This window comes from Phyllobates terribilis, unplaced genomic scaffold (assembly GCF_046119375.1).
Source record: "Phyllobates terribilis strain yellow unplaced genomic scaffold, ASM4611937v1 Scaffold_810__1_contigs__length_643294, whole genome shotgun sequence".
Taxonomy (NCBI): Eukaryota; Metazoa; Chordata; class Amphibia; order Anura; family Dendrobatidae; genus Phyllobates; species Phyllobates terribilis.
In genome coordinates, this window is record NW_027363570.1 from 142204 (window position 1) to 153999 (window position 11796).

Below are 11796 nucleotides of genomic sequence, written 5' to 3' on the forward strand. Positions count from 1 at the left end.
ATCTCCCTGCACCTCACACCCAGTGTCCCAAGCCAGTGACCACAGACCTTGTCGGGCGACATCTTCTCTGTCCCCTGGGTCCTCTATGGCCACCTTTTTGGTGAGCTAGATGTGGCTGTTGGCTGCTGCATCTGAAATGCTGCACCCTCCGGTTAGCTAGTTGAGGCTTAAAGAACTCTGCTAGTTTAGGGGCCGGTCCCCTCTCTGCGACCTGATCCTTCCGCTCCTCTGCAGACTCGGGCGCACGGGTGGCATCTGCACTGCCCGTGCCCCTAGGATCCTTTCTACTTTCCTGGAGCCTTTCTCCTGCTCCTCTCTCTCTTCCGTCTGTCCTGGGCCTTTCTCACTGGGCCCTCCTCCTGCCTGGCATGGGGCAGAGATTCCGATGCTACAATTACCACCACAGAATCTGAGGATTCTGAAGAAAGTAGTGTGGAAAACCCTGGAATATCCAGAAACAAACAATCTTTCAAAAAACGGGGGAGGCGGGGAGGAAGAAGGCATCCCAATAAGAAAAAGCAACAGAAAGAAAAGATTTTAAATGAAGCGGTTCCAGTATGGAACCTTTCAGCGCAAATTTTGAAAGAGGAACACATATCCGTACTATCGAAAGGTCTAGGATACTCACCTTCAAGGAATTTTGACCTGTTTTCCACTTTTCGTGATATTAATAAATTGGCAAGGAATATAACGTTAAAATGCCATTTTTATCAGATGAAAGTGAGGAAACGAGAGATACTATAACATCCATTTCTACATCCCTGCAAAGTGATGTTCCTGATGCTACTATACCATTTTTTTCTGAATAGCAAAAAACTATTCTATTGAGATAAATGGGTGCTGATTCCCTGCCCGCGAGTCAGCCAGATAAAGTGTTTTTTAAAACCAAAAATTCTAATTATTATCCCCTACAGTCCAGACCACAGGTACTGAATCATTTTCAAGATGTGGTGGAAGAGGAACTTCCCAAGATGGATAATCAAAGAGAAACATCAGCCTATAGTAATCTTACAAGAAAAGAAAAACTAGCATTGAAGGATATAAAAAACAACACTAATATCGTAGTCCGTAAGGCTGATAAGGGGGGTGCCATCGTTATCCTGATCTGTACCATCAATGTAATTTGTGGATTCTGCAAAACAGAGATATTTATGAGACTTTAGGAAGTGATCCTACAATTACATTTCAAAAGGAATTATTACATTTATTAAAGGGGGGTCTGGAAGATGGTGTGTTGTCACAGAAAATATTTGATTATTTATATGTTGACACCCCGGTGACACCCATCTTCCATTCTCTCCCAAAAATCCATAAACCGAGATTCCCCCCGAAATTCCGACCGATTGTTTCTGGGATAGAGTCGATCAATGAGAAATTAGGGGCATGGGTGGACAACATGCTCCAACCACTAGTGAGAGAGTTACCTGGTTATATTAAGGACACAAAGACGATACTAGGAGTACTTGACAAATTTGTATGGGAAAGGAATTACAGCTGGTTGACAGCTGATGTTGTAGCCCTGTACCCCTCAATAGAGTTTGAAGTAGCTGTCCCAGCACTGAAATATTTTCTTGATAGGTTCAGCAATAATGATTGTCCAACTAAATTATTTTTGGTAAATTCAATGACGTTCCTATTAAAACGTAACTTTTTCAGTTTTTGTGAAGTTTATTATCTCCAAAAACGAGGAGTGAGCATGAGTGGAAAATTTTCCCCTTCTTTAGCAAACATCACGATGGGATATTGGGAGGAAACAGTTCTCTTTGCAGATACCAATTCATTTTTGGAGAGGATTATATGGATAGGTAGATATATTGATGACCTCCTGTTGGTGTGGAATGGCGATGACAATGATGCAAAAGAATTTATTATCTCTTTGAATAATAATAATTTCAATCTTAAATTTACTTATAATTATCAGGAAATCTAAATTCATTTTTTGGATGTCATGCTCCGCACCAACAGGGGGTCATCGCAAGTTGTGGTTCTTCCCTACAATAAAGAAACTGATGTTAACAGCATTTTAAAACCCAATTCATGCCACCCTCGACACGTGGTGAATAATATCCCATACGGAGAAGTATTAAGAGTAAAAAGGAACTGCTCTGACCCTAAGTTAGTCAGTGGTGAAATAAAAAAGAAGTGTGAAAAACTTGAACTTAGAGGCTACTCTCATAAAACATTAAAACAAGCTGAAAAAAAATTGAGTAAAATCAACAGGGATTTTCTCATAAAAGATAACATGAAAAAATTACCTACAGATAATGTCATTTATTTCACCACTCAATACAGCAGGGACTATAATAAAATTATTAATGTTATTAAATGCTTTTTACCAATACTGTACCAAGATAGGAAAGTAAAAAAAGTGCTACAAAACAACCAAATCCGTTTCTCAGCCAAAAAAGCCCCTACAATCGGATCTTTGGTGTCACCCAGCTTATTTATTGAAAATAAATCAAATACTGACGGGAACTGGCTAAAAACCATGTGGTTGCGGCAAAAATATATGCATCAGCTGCAAACATATCATTAAATGCAAGGATTTTTCCTCCACTAGTACAGGTATCACATACCCTATACAGGATTTGATAAATTGTGATACCACAGGGGTGGTTTACTTGGTGGAGTGCATCGAGTGTAAACTCCAATATGTAGGGTGTACAATTGGCCCTTTAAAAAGACGCATTCGAAGACATATGTCTGATGCAGTTGGAGACTGAGGCTATGTGCCCATGTTGCGGAAATGAAGCATATTTTTTACGCTTCTCCCTGGCAGGAAAAATGCATGCGGATTTTACATGCTTTTTCCCGCCAGATAGAAGCATTTGTAAAGCGTCTTTGCATCCATTTTTGCATGCGGGTTATCAAGCGCTTTTCCAAGCGATTTTAGCATCACTTGGAAAAGTGCTTAACAACTTGTTCACACTATATAAATCCATGCAATCGGCATGGATTTATAGTAGTGTGACCAAGTTAGTTAAAAAAAAGAATAAGAATGGTGAAAAAAAAAAGTTTATACTCACCTTCCGATGTCTTCCCGGTGTTTTGTCTGCTCCGTCCGGTGTCTTGCACTGCTTGCGGTAGTGTGAAGGACCTGCGGTGACGTCATTGAGCCATGTGATGGGTCACATGACTCAGTGACGTCGTGGCAGGTCCTTCACATCAACGCGAACATTGCAAGACACCGTCCCGGAGCAGACTGAACACCGGGAAGACACCGGAAGGTGAGTATAAACTTTATTTTTTATTTTAAATTCTTTTTTTACAGTTTCTATGGTACCCAGGTCTGGATGAGAGTCTTCTCTCCTCCAGACTTGGGTACCATCCGCACATAGAAACACATATAATCCGTGAGTACAAATGTACTGACACGGATATTATGCGTTTCAATGCAAGTCAATGGCGGCGATTACGCTGCGTGTCTGCAAAATTAATGGATGTGCTGCGGATTTTTGAGCGCAGCATAAACGCTGCGGAAAAATCCGCAACATGGGCATTGAAAGTGCGGCTTGTCATTGGGGACCATGGGGGGCGGATTACCAAGCGTTTCCCAAGCGTTTATGCTGCAGAAATTCCGCAGCATATACGCTTGTAAAACGCCATGTGGGCACACAGCCTTAAAGGTGGGAATTTCAGCAGTATCCAGGCATTTTTTCTGCTTGTCATGGGGGTGATACAACCAGGCTGAAGTTCTGTGGTATAGAAAGAGTGAGACGATCTGCACGGGGCGGTGATTTCAGGAGGAAAATTTTGAACAGGGAAAGATACTGGATGTTCAAGCTGGATACAAGAACACCGGTCGGCTTGAATGTTAGAAGGGATCTTGTGTTACAATATAATTAAGATCATGTTATCATCCAGTGCTATCTCTGTTAAATAAATAAAGGATACATGGGAGAGGAAAGAAACCCAAAAATTATATGAGTCTCCGAAGTGCATTTCTCTCTCTCTTTCTTACACATTAACGTGCAATAAATATTTAGATTGTGGAACACAGGGTCAATTTAATCATTTCTAGAAGTTAAAGTAGAAAGTGGATGTGAAACCAAACGAGTGTGAACAAGCGTTTGTAGCGACGAATAATTAAGCAAAAAAATAAAAAAATTCACAATGACATATATTTTTCTTTCTCAGTAATAGTAATAAGTGGAGGAGAGATTAATAATACATTAATAACAGGTCATTGTGAACAAAAAGTTATCAATTTCTTTCTTTTTTGACAGCAAACTGTACGTAATTTTTCGTTCTATATATACTAATAAATAATGCCAACATATCTTTTGTATACAGCAATGGATAATTGAAAATAACAGTTTTATTATATACGGTAGTACGATATATATAGGGATATCTAGATGAAAGCTGGAATAACTGGACAAACTAAACTGGTCACCTCCCGCTGTGGGAGATTTTTTATTCAGCTACACATACATATATTTCGTTGGTATATATTGTGTTTCGTATACTTATTACTGTTTCCAACATGCAGAATCTACACTGTTCAGCTAATTTGTTTCAATTCTCTTGCCAGAAACCTCAATGTCAGGACTTTTATTATAACATCTGTAGCATTAAATAACCACAAAAAGAAAAAAGCCTGTCTCCAACTTGGAAACGAAGATGTAACACCTGAACGTCACAAGAATTAATTAGTTAACTGATTGGAATTCCTTTGTCAGTTTGCTGTTCTTTTGTATTTATACCCTGCCTGTATTCCAATGTATGTACCATCATAAAGGCTTTTCTAAGCCGAATCGCGTAGCGTTTTTTTTACTCTGTTTGCCCATATGGTGTGAATTGGATCTTTTTGTAAGTGCATTTTTTGTGGAAATATCATCCTTCAAATAAATGGAAATTTTAATTACACCACATCGTTGGAGTCTCCTCACTCGCTGGATTTTGGTCTGAAGTTGCGTTCAATGCAACAGCCTGCTGCTATCCGAGCAGAAAGGAGGAAACACCGCAAAGGAGTTTATAGGTGAGCGGACTTCATCATTTTCTTTGTATACATACCATGATGAGGGGTGCCAAGCATACCAGGAAGAGGGATTAGGAGGGCCATACATGCCAGGAAGAGGGATGAAGGGTGCTATACAAACCAGGAAGAGGGATGGGGGTGAAAAACATACCAGGATGAGGGATGAAGGGTGCCATACATACCAGGATGGGGATGAGGGGTGCCATACATACCAGGATGGGGATGAGGGGTGCCATGCATACCAGAATGGGGATGAGGGGTGCCATACATACCAGGATGGGGATGAGGGGTGCCATACATACCAGGATGGGGATGAGGGGTGCCATACATACCAGGATGGGGATGAGGGGTGCCATGCATACCAGGATGGGGATGAGGGCCACATATAACAGGAAAGAGGGGGCCATATATACCAGGATGGGGGATATTAACAGAATTTGGGGACATTACCTCTATAACAGTGTCAGCAGCAGACCCCCTTTCCATAACAGGGCATCATGACCACATTTTTTGCTTACATTTTTTCTTCTATTTTCCTCCTCTAAAACCTAGATGCATCTTATGGTCTGGTGCGTCTTAAAGTCCGAAAAAAACGGTACCTTCATAAGTCACATGCTTAGTGAAAGAAAGTCCACCTGTGTGCAATCAAAGTGTCACTTGTCTGTCAGTATATACACTTTACCTTTTCTGAAAGGCCACAAAGGCTGCAACACCATTAAGCAAGAGGCACCACTAAACAAACACCATGAAGACCAAGGAGATCTCCAAACAAGTCAGGGACAAGGTTGTTGGGAAGTACAAGTCAGTGTTGGGTTGTAAAAAGTATCCTAATCTCTGATGAAGTGTGAGGACCTGGCCACTTTTTAAATACTTTTCCAGCACTGAGCACCCATTTTCATCGATCTTAATTTTGTATTTTGTCAGAAATTTGCTTGCTGTGTTTTGTTAGTGATTTGTTTGCTCATCAGTACAACCTCAGGTATCTATTCCATTCAGTGACCATATCTCCGAGACCTTGGGCCATTATTCTCTCCGTCACCACAGGTAGTCACCAAATGTATTGTCCCCGGCAGCTGTATGTTAGTCAATGTAGCCGGAGGAGAATCTTTGAACATTCGGAGGGCCCGACTACATTTAGACTGGGGTCACAGTCATGGAATGGTGGATGTAGGAGTAGTGCGGCACCTACCAGTAGATGTGTTGCTGGGAATCAATCTGGGAGCAGGATTGGTGTGCCACTGGGCCAATGTCGTAACCGGAAGCGAAGGACTGGTTCACACTGCATCAGCCAATAGGGAAAGGAGCAATATCAACATGTCAGCGGTGAGTGATACACAAAATGCAATGACTGTCACAATGAAGGAATGTAATCTGGGGGAGGTAAATTACATCAGGGAGGAGGCCCAGGGACTTCGGGACACTGGATCTACCATCACCCTGGTCAGCCTAGATACTGTCCCCCCAGAGCTCCCTTTACCAGGCTGCCAAGTGACCATCCCCCTAAGTGGGTGTCAGCACTCTGGGGTTGGTCGCAATGGATCCAAGTTTGGTTCTCATTGGGCATGTGTGGAATTTCCCAGGACAAACCGGGGATCAGGGGGGGGGATATGGAGGACCCCGCAGAAGGGACAGACCCCTGAACCAGCTAGCTAAATACAGAGTTCTCGTTTCAGGGCTTCCCCCATCGGGAAGTTGGCAGGATCTAAAAGATCATATGAGAAAAGCTGGAGATGTCTATTATACTGATGTATACCAGAGTGGAATGGGGACTGTGGAGTATATTCACAAGGGCGACATGGAATATGCTTTGAGGAAACTGGATGATACAAAATTTCGTTCTCATAAAGGCGAGACCTTTTACATTCGTGTCTGTGTTGAAAAAGTGGGGGAGGAGTGTGAGAACCTGGCCACTTTCTAAATACTTTTCCAGCACTGAGCATCCATTTTCATCGATCTTAATTTTGTATTTTGTCAGAAATTTGCTTGCTGTGTTTTGTTAGTGATTTGTTTGCTCATCAGTTCAACCTCAGGTATCTATTTCATTCAGTGACCATATCTCCGAGACCTTGGGCCATTGTTCTCTCCGTCACCACAGGTAGTCTCACATGCAAACCCAGGGGATGGGTTCCACCTGAGAAAATATCTCCACTAAAGGCCCCGTCACACTTAGCGACGCTGCGACGATCCCGACAACGATAAGACCTGTCAGAGATCGTTGCTGCGTCGCTATCTGGTCGCTGGTGAGCTGTCAAAAAGGCAGGCTCACCAACGATCAGGGGAGCAGCAACATCGTGGAAAGAATCTTTCCACGATGTCCTGTTCCTGGTTACGAGCCTGCTGAAGCAGGAGCAGGCTGGTAACTATGGTAAACATCGGGTTACTAGGGGCACACGCGCTCCTAGTAACCCGTTGTTTATCATGGTTACCACTCTGCTACAGTGAGCGGGAGGTTACCGCTCACTTTAGCAGGCTCGTAACCATGATAAATAGCGGGTTACTAAGTGCGCGTGTGCCCCTAGTAACCCGATGTTTACCATAGTTACCAGCCTGATCGCTGCTCCCGCTGGTCACACACAACGATGTGTGCTGACCAGCGGGAGAGCAACGACCAAAAAATGGTCCAGGAAACTTTGCAGCGATCAGCGACCTCACAGCAGGGGCCTGATCGTTGCAAAGTGTCACACATAGCGACATCGCTGGTGAGGTCGCTGTTGCGTCACCAAAACCGTGACACAGCAGCGATCTCGCTAGCGATCTCGCTATGTGAGACGGGGGCTTTAGGCACAATTAGCTGGGGGAGGGAGGGGTGAGCACTTCTGCCAATTCAGGGGGCTGAACCCTGTGCAGGAGAAAGAGAACATTCATTGTTAGTCGGACGGAGAGCTGGGTAGAATCACGGTCTGCGGTCGTGATATCCATCATCCAAAGGAGCATATGCTGTGACTGCCAATATACCGGCGGGAGATACAAAAAGCTGTGGGCCAACCAAAAGTTGGAGGACAGTGGGTATCACCTGGTACGTGGCAGTGGAACTACTGATCACAGGTTGGAACTCTAGGACTAAGAGAATTGCCTGTTGGACATTTACCTGGAATTGCTGTTCACCGTGGCGGAAGGAATAAAACTAATTGCATCGATAACCTGCCTAGGTGATTATTAAAATCCACAACCGCACATCTTTACAAGTCACATGCTTAGTGAAAGAAAGTCCACCTGTGTGCAATCTAAGTGTCACCTGTCTGTCAGCATATAGACTTTACCTTTTCTGAAAGGCCACAGAGGCTGCAACACCATTAAGCAAGAGGCACCACTAAACAAACACCATGAAGACCAAGGAGATCTCCAAACAAGTCAGGGACAAGGTTGTTGAGAAGTACAAGTCAGTGTTGGGTTTTAAAAAGTATCCTAATCTCTGAGGATCCCCCGGAGCACCATCAAATCCATTACCATCAAATGGAAAGAACATGGTTTCATAACAAGAGATAACCTCCCACAAAAATCTCAGCCCGGGCAAGGAGTGCATTACTCAGAGGTAGCACTGAGACCAAAGGTAACCCTGAAGGAGCTGCAGACTTCCCAAGCAGATATTGGAGTATCTGTCCATACGACCACAATAGGTCATACACTCCATAGAGGTGGCCTTTATGGAAGAGTGGGCAGAAAAAAAGCCTTTACTTACACAAAAAAAATTGTAAGGCTCATTTTGAGTTTGACCAAAGACATATGGGAGACTCCCCAAAGATACGGAGGAAAATACTATGGTCAGATGAGACCAAAATTGAACTTTTTGACCACAGAGGTAAACTATGTCTGGCGCCAAACCAACACAGCTCATCACCCCAAGAACACCATCCCTACAGTGAAACGTGATCGCAGCATCATGCTGTGTGGATGTTTTTCAACAGCACGGACAGGGAAACTGGTCCAAGTTGAGGGGAGAGGAAGATGGATGGTGCAAAATACAGGGATATTCTTAAGCAAAACCTGTTTTAGTATGTAAGTAATTTGAGACTGGGACGGAGGTTCACCTTCCAACAAGACAATGACCCAACGCATACTGCTAAAGAAACACTCAAGTGGTTTAAGGGAAAACGGGTAATAAATGTATTTTAGTGGCCTAGTCAAACCCCTGTCCTTAAGCCAATTGAGAATTTGTGGTCAGACTTGAAGATTGCTGATCAATCAGAGGAAACCATCTAACTTGAAGTTGCTGGAGCAGTTTTGCCTTGAGGAATGGGAAAAAATCCCAGTGGTAAGATGTGGAAAGCTCATAGACACTTATCCAAAGCAAGTTGCAGTTATAATTGCCATAATTGCTGCAAAATGAGGCTCTAAAAAGTATTGACTTAGGGGGGTGAGTAGTTATGCACCCTGAAGTTTTTATTTATTTTGTCCTATTTGTTTTTTGATTAACAATAAAAAGAAAACTAAATGTTCACAATTATAGGCATGTTCTTTACATGAACTGATGCAAACCCTCAAAAAAAACAATCAAAATTCCAGATTCTGAGGTAGAATAGCACAAAAAATGCCAAGGTGGGTGGGGGGGGGGTATTACTTTTGCAAGTCATTGTGCAAACATGGCATGTAATGGGATATTTCAGTGCAAAGGAATTAGTGGCATTATTTCTTAATGAATAATAGCAAATACATTATGCATATTGTAAAACATCACTCTTCCTCTGCACAAAAAAAAATCTTTTAAATGTTTTTTTTTTCTTTTCATTTTTTATTAATTACTACATTGAGATATTATTTATTAGTGTAGCATAATGTTTTTGCTGAAATTTAAACCATGTGGGGGCCGGGTGCTTAGTTTTAAAATCCACCAGGCTTCCCTATTTTTCAATATTTCTTCCCTCTCTCCTCCTCTGTTGCTGTACAGTGCAAACGCTACCACATAAGAAAAAATGAAGTTTTCCTTGAGAAAGCAAAGTTATTTCACACGTGAAACGCGTGTTGGGGTCTTCATTTATTTGTATGTGGTAACGTTTGTAGTGTGCACTGGCACTATGGGTAGACATTTACTTTTAATTATGTTTGATGAGAATTGGATGTCAGTTTTGGGAACAAGACCGCTGTGCTATTTGAGAGATAATATATGTACACACTTGTGCACATCCATCTCATATATGACTTCTATAAATGGATACACTGCTGGTTAACCTGTTACCTGTTTGGCTGTCATTTATCCAAATGGTTTCATTATATGTGTAATTAATAAATATACAGGGGGGAAAACAAGTATTTGCTACACTGCCGACTTTACAAGTTTCCCCACCTACAAAGAATGGAGAGGTCTGTAATTTTTATCATAGGTTCACTTCAACTGTGAGAGACAGAATCTTAAAAAAGAATCACGTTTTACGATTTTTAAATAATAAATTGTATTTTATTGCATGAAATAAGTATTTGATCACCTACCAACCAGCAAGAATTCTGCCTCTCACAGACCTGTTAGTTTTTCTTTAAAAAACTCTCCTACTCTGCACTCATTACCTTATTAATTACCGTATTAATTGCTTCTGTTTGAACTTGTTACCTGTATAAAAGACACCTGTCCACACAATCAAACACGCTCCAACCTGTCTATCATGGTCTAGACCAAAGATTGTCTAAGGACACCGGGGACAAAATTGTAGACCTGCACAAGGCTGGGATTGGCTACAGGACAATAGCCAAACAGCTTGGTCAGAAGGCAACAACTGTTGGTTCAATTATTAGAGAATAGAAGAAACACAAGATGACGGTCAATCTTCTTGGTCTGGGGCTCCAAGCAGGATCTCGCCTCGAGGAGTAAGGATGATTCTAAGAAAGGTAATGAATCACCCCAGAACTACACGGGAGGACCTGGTGAATGACCTGAAAAGTGCTAGAACCAAAGACTCAAACATTACACCATCATGGATTAAAAGCCTGCAGGTCATGCAAGTTCCCCCTGCTCATGCCAGCACATGTCCAGGCCCGTTTAAAGTTCACCAATGACCATATGGATGATCCAGAGGAGGCATGGGAGAAGGTCAGATGAGACCAAAATAGAACTTTTTGGTATCAACTTCACTTGTGTTACGGATCCGGGTGGTGGAACCTCTGTGCTGCGGTGCAAGGAGGGACCCAGAGGGGCGTAACTAAGTATCAATTCGGACCGACCTAGGTCGTACGGCGGCTAACGACTCCATGATCAGGGAGGGACCGAGCAGAGGGACCAGGTGCTACTCTGGGGACGACCTTGTAAGAGAGCAGGTGACTCCCACGGGTCAGATGGCTGGGACTGACCGGTATAGCAGATGGGCACAGCAGGCAGGCTGACGAGTGGTCCTGGTGGATGGACTGGCAGACACGGCAGGTGACAGGCAGGAGCCTCTAGGTAGGCTGTCAGGTTGTCACGGCAAGTGATGGGCAGGAGCCTCCAGGTAGGCTGACAGGTGGTCACGGCAAGTGACAGTCAGGAGCCTCTAGGTAGGCTGTCAGGTGGTCACAGCAAGTGACAGCTGGAGCCTCCAGGTAGGCACGGCAGGTAGCAAGCGGGAGTCTCCAGGTAGGCACGGCAGGTAGCAAGCGGGAGCCTCCAGGTAGGCACGGCAGGTAGCAAGCAGGAGCCTCCAGGTAGGCACAGCAGGTAGCAAGCAGGAGCCTCCAGGTAGGCACGGTAGGTAGCGGGCAGGTGCTTCCAGGTAAGCAGGCGGGCAAAGCCCATAGACAGACTGGCAGACTGAACGGAAGACAGACTGTCGGGCTGGAGAGTAGTCAGGCTGGCGAACTGGACTGATAGTCAGGCTGGCGGGCAGGACTAGTAGTCAGGCTAGCAGCGGGAC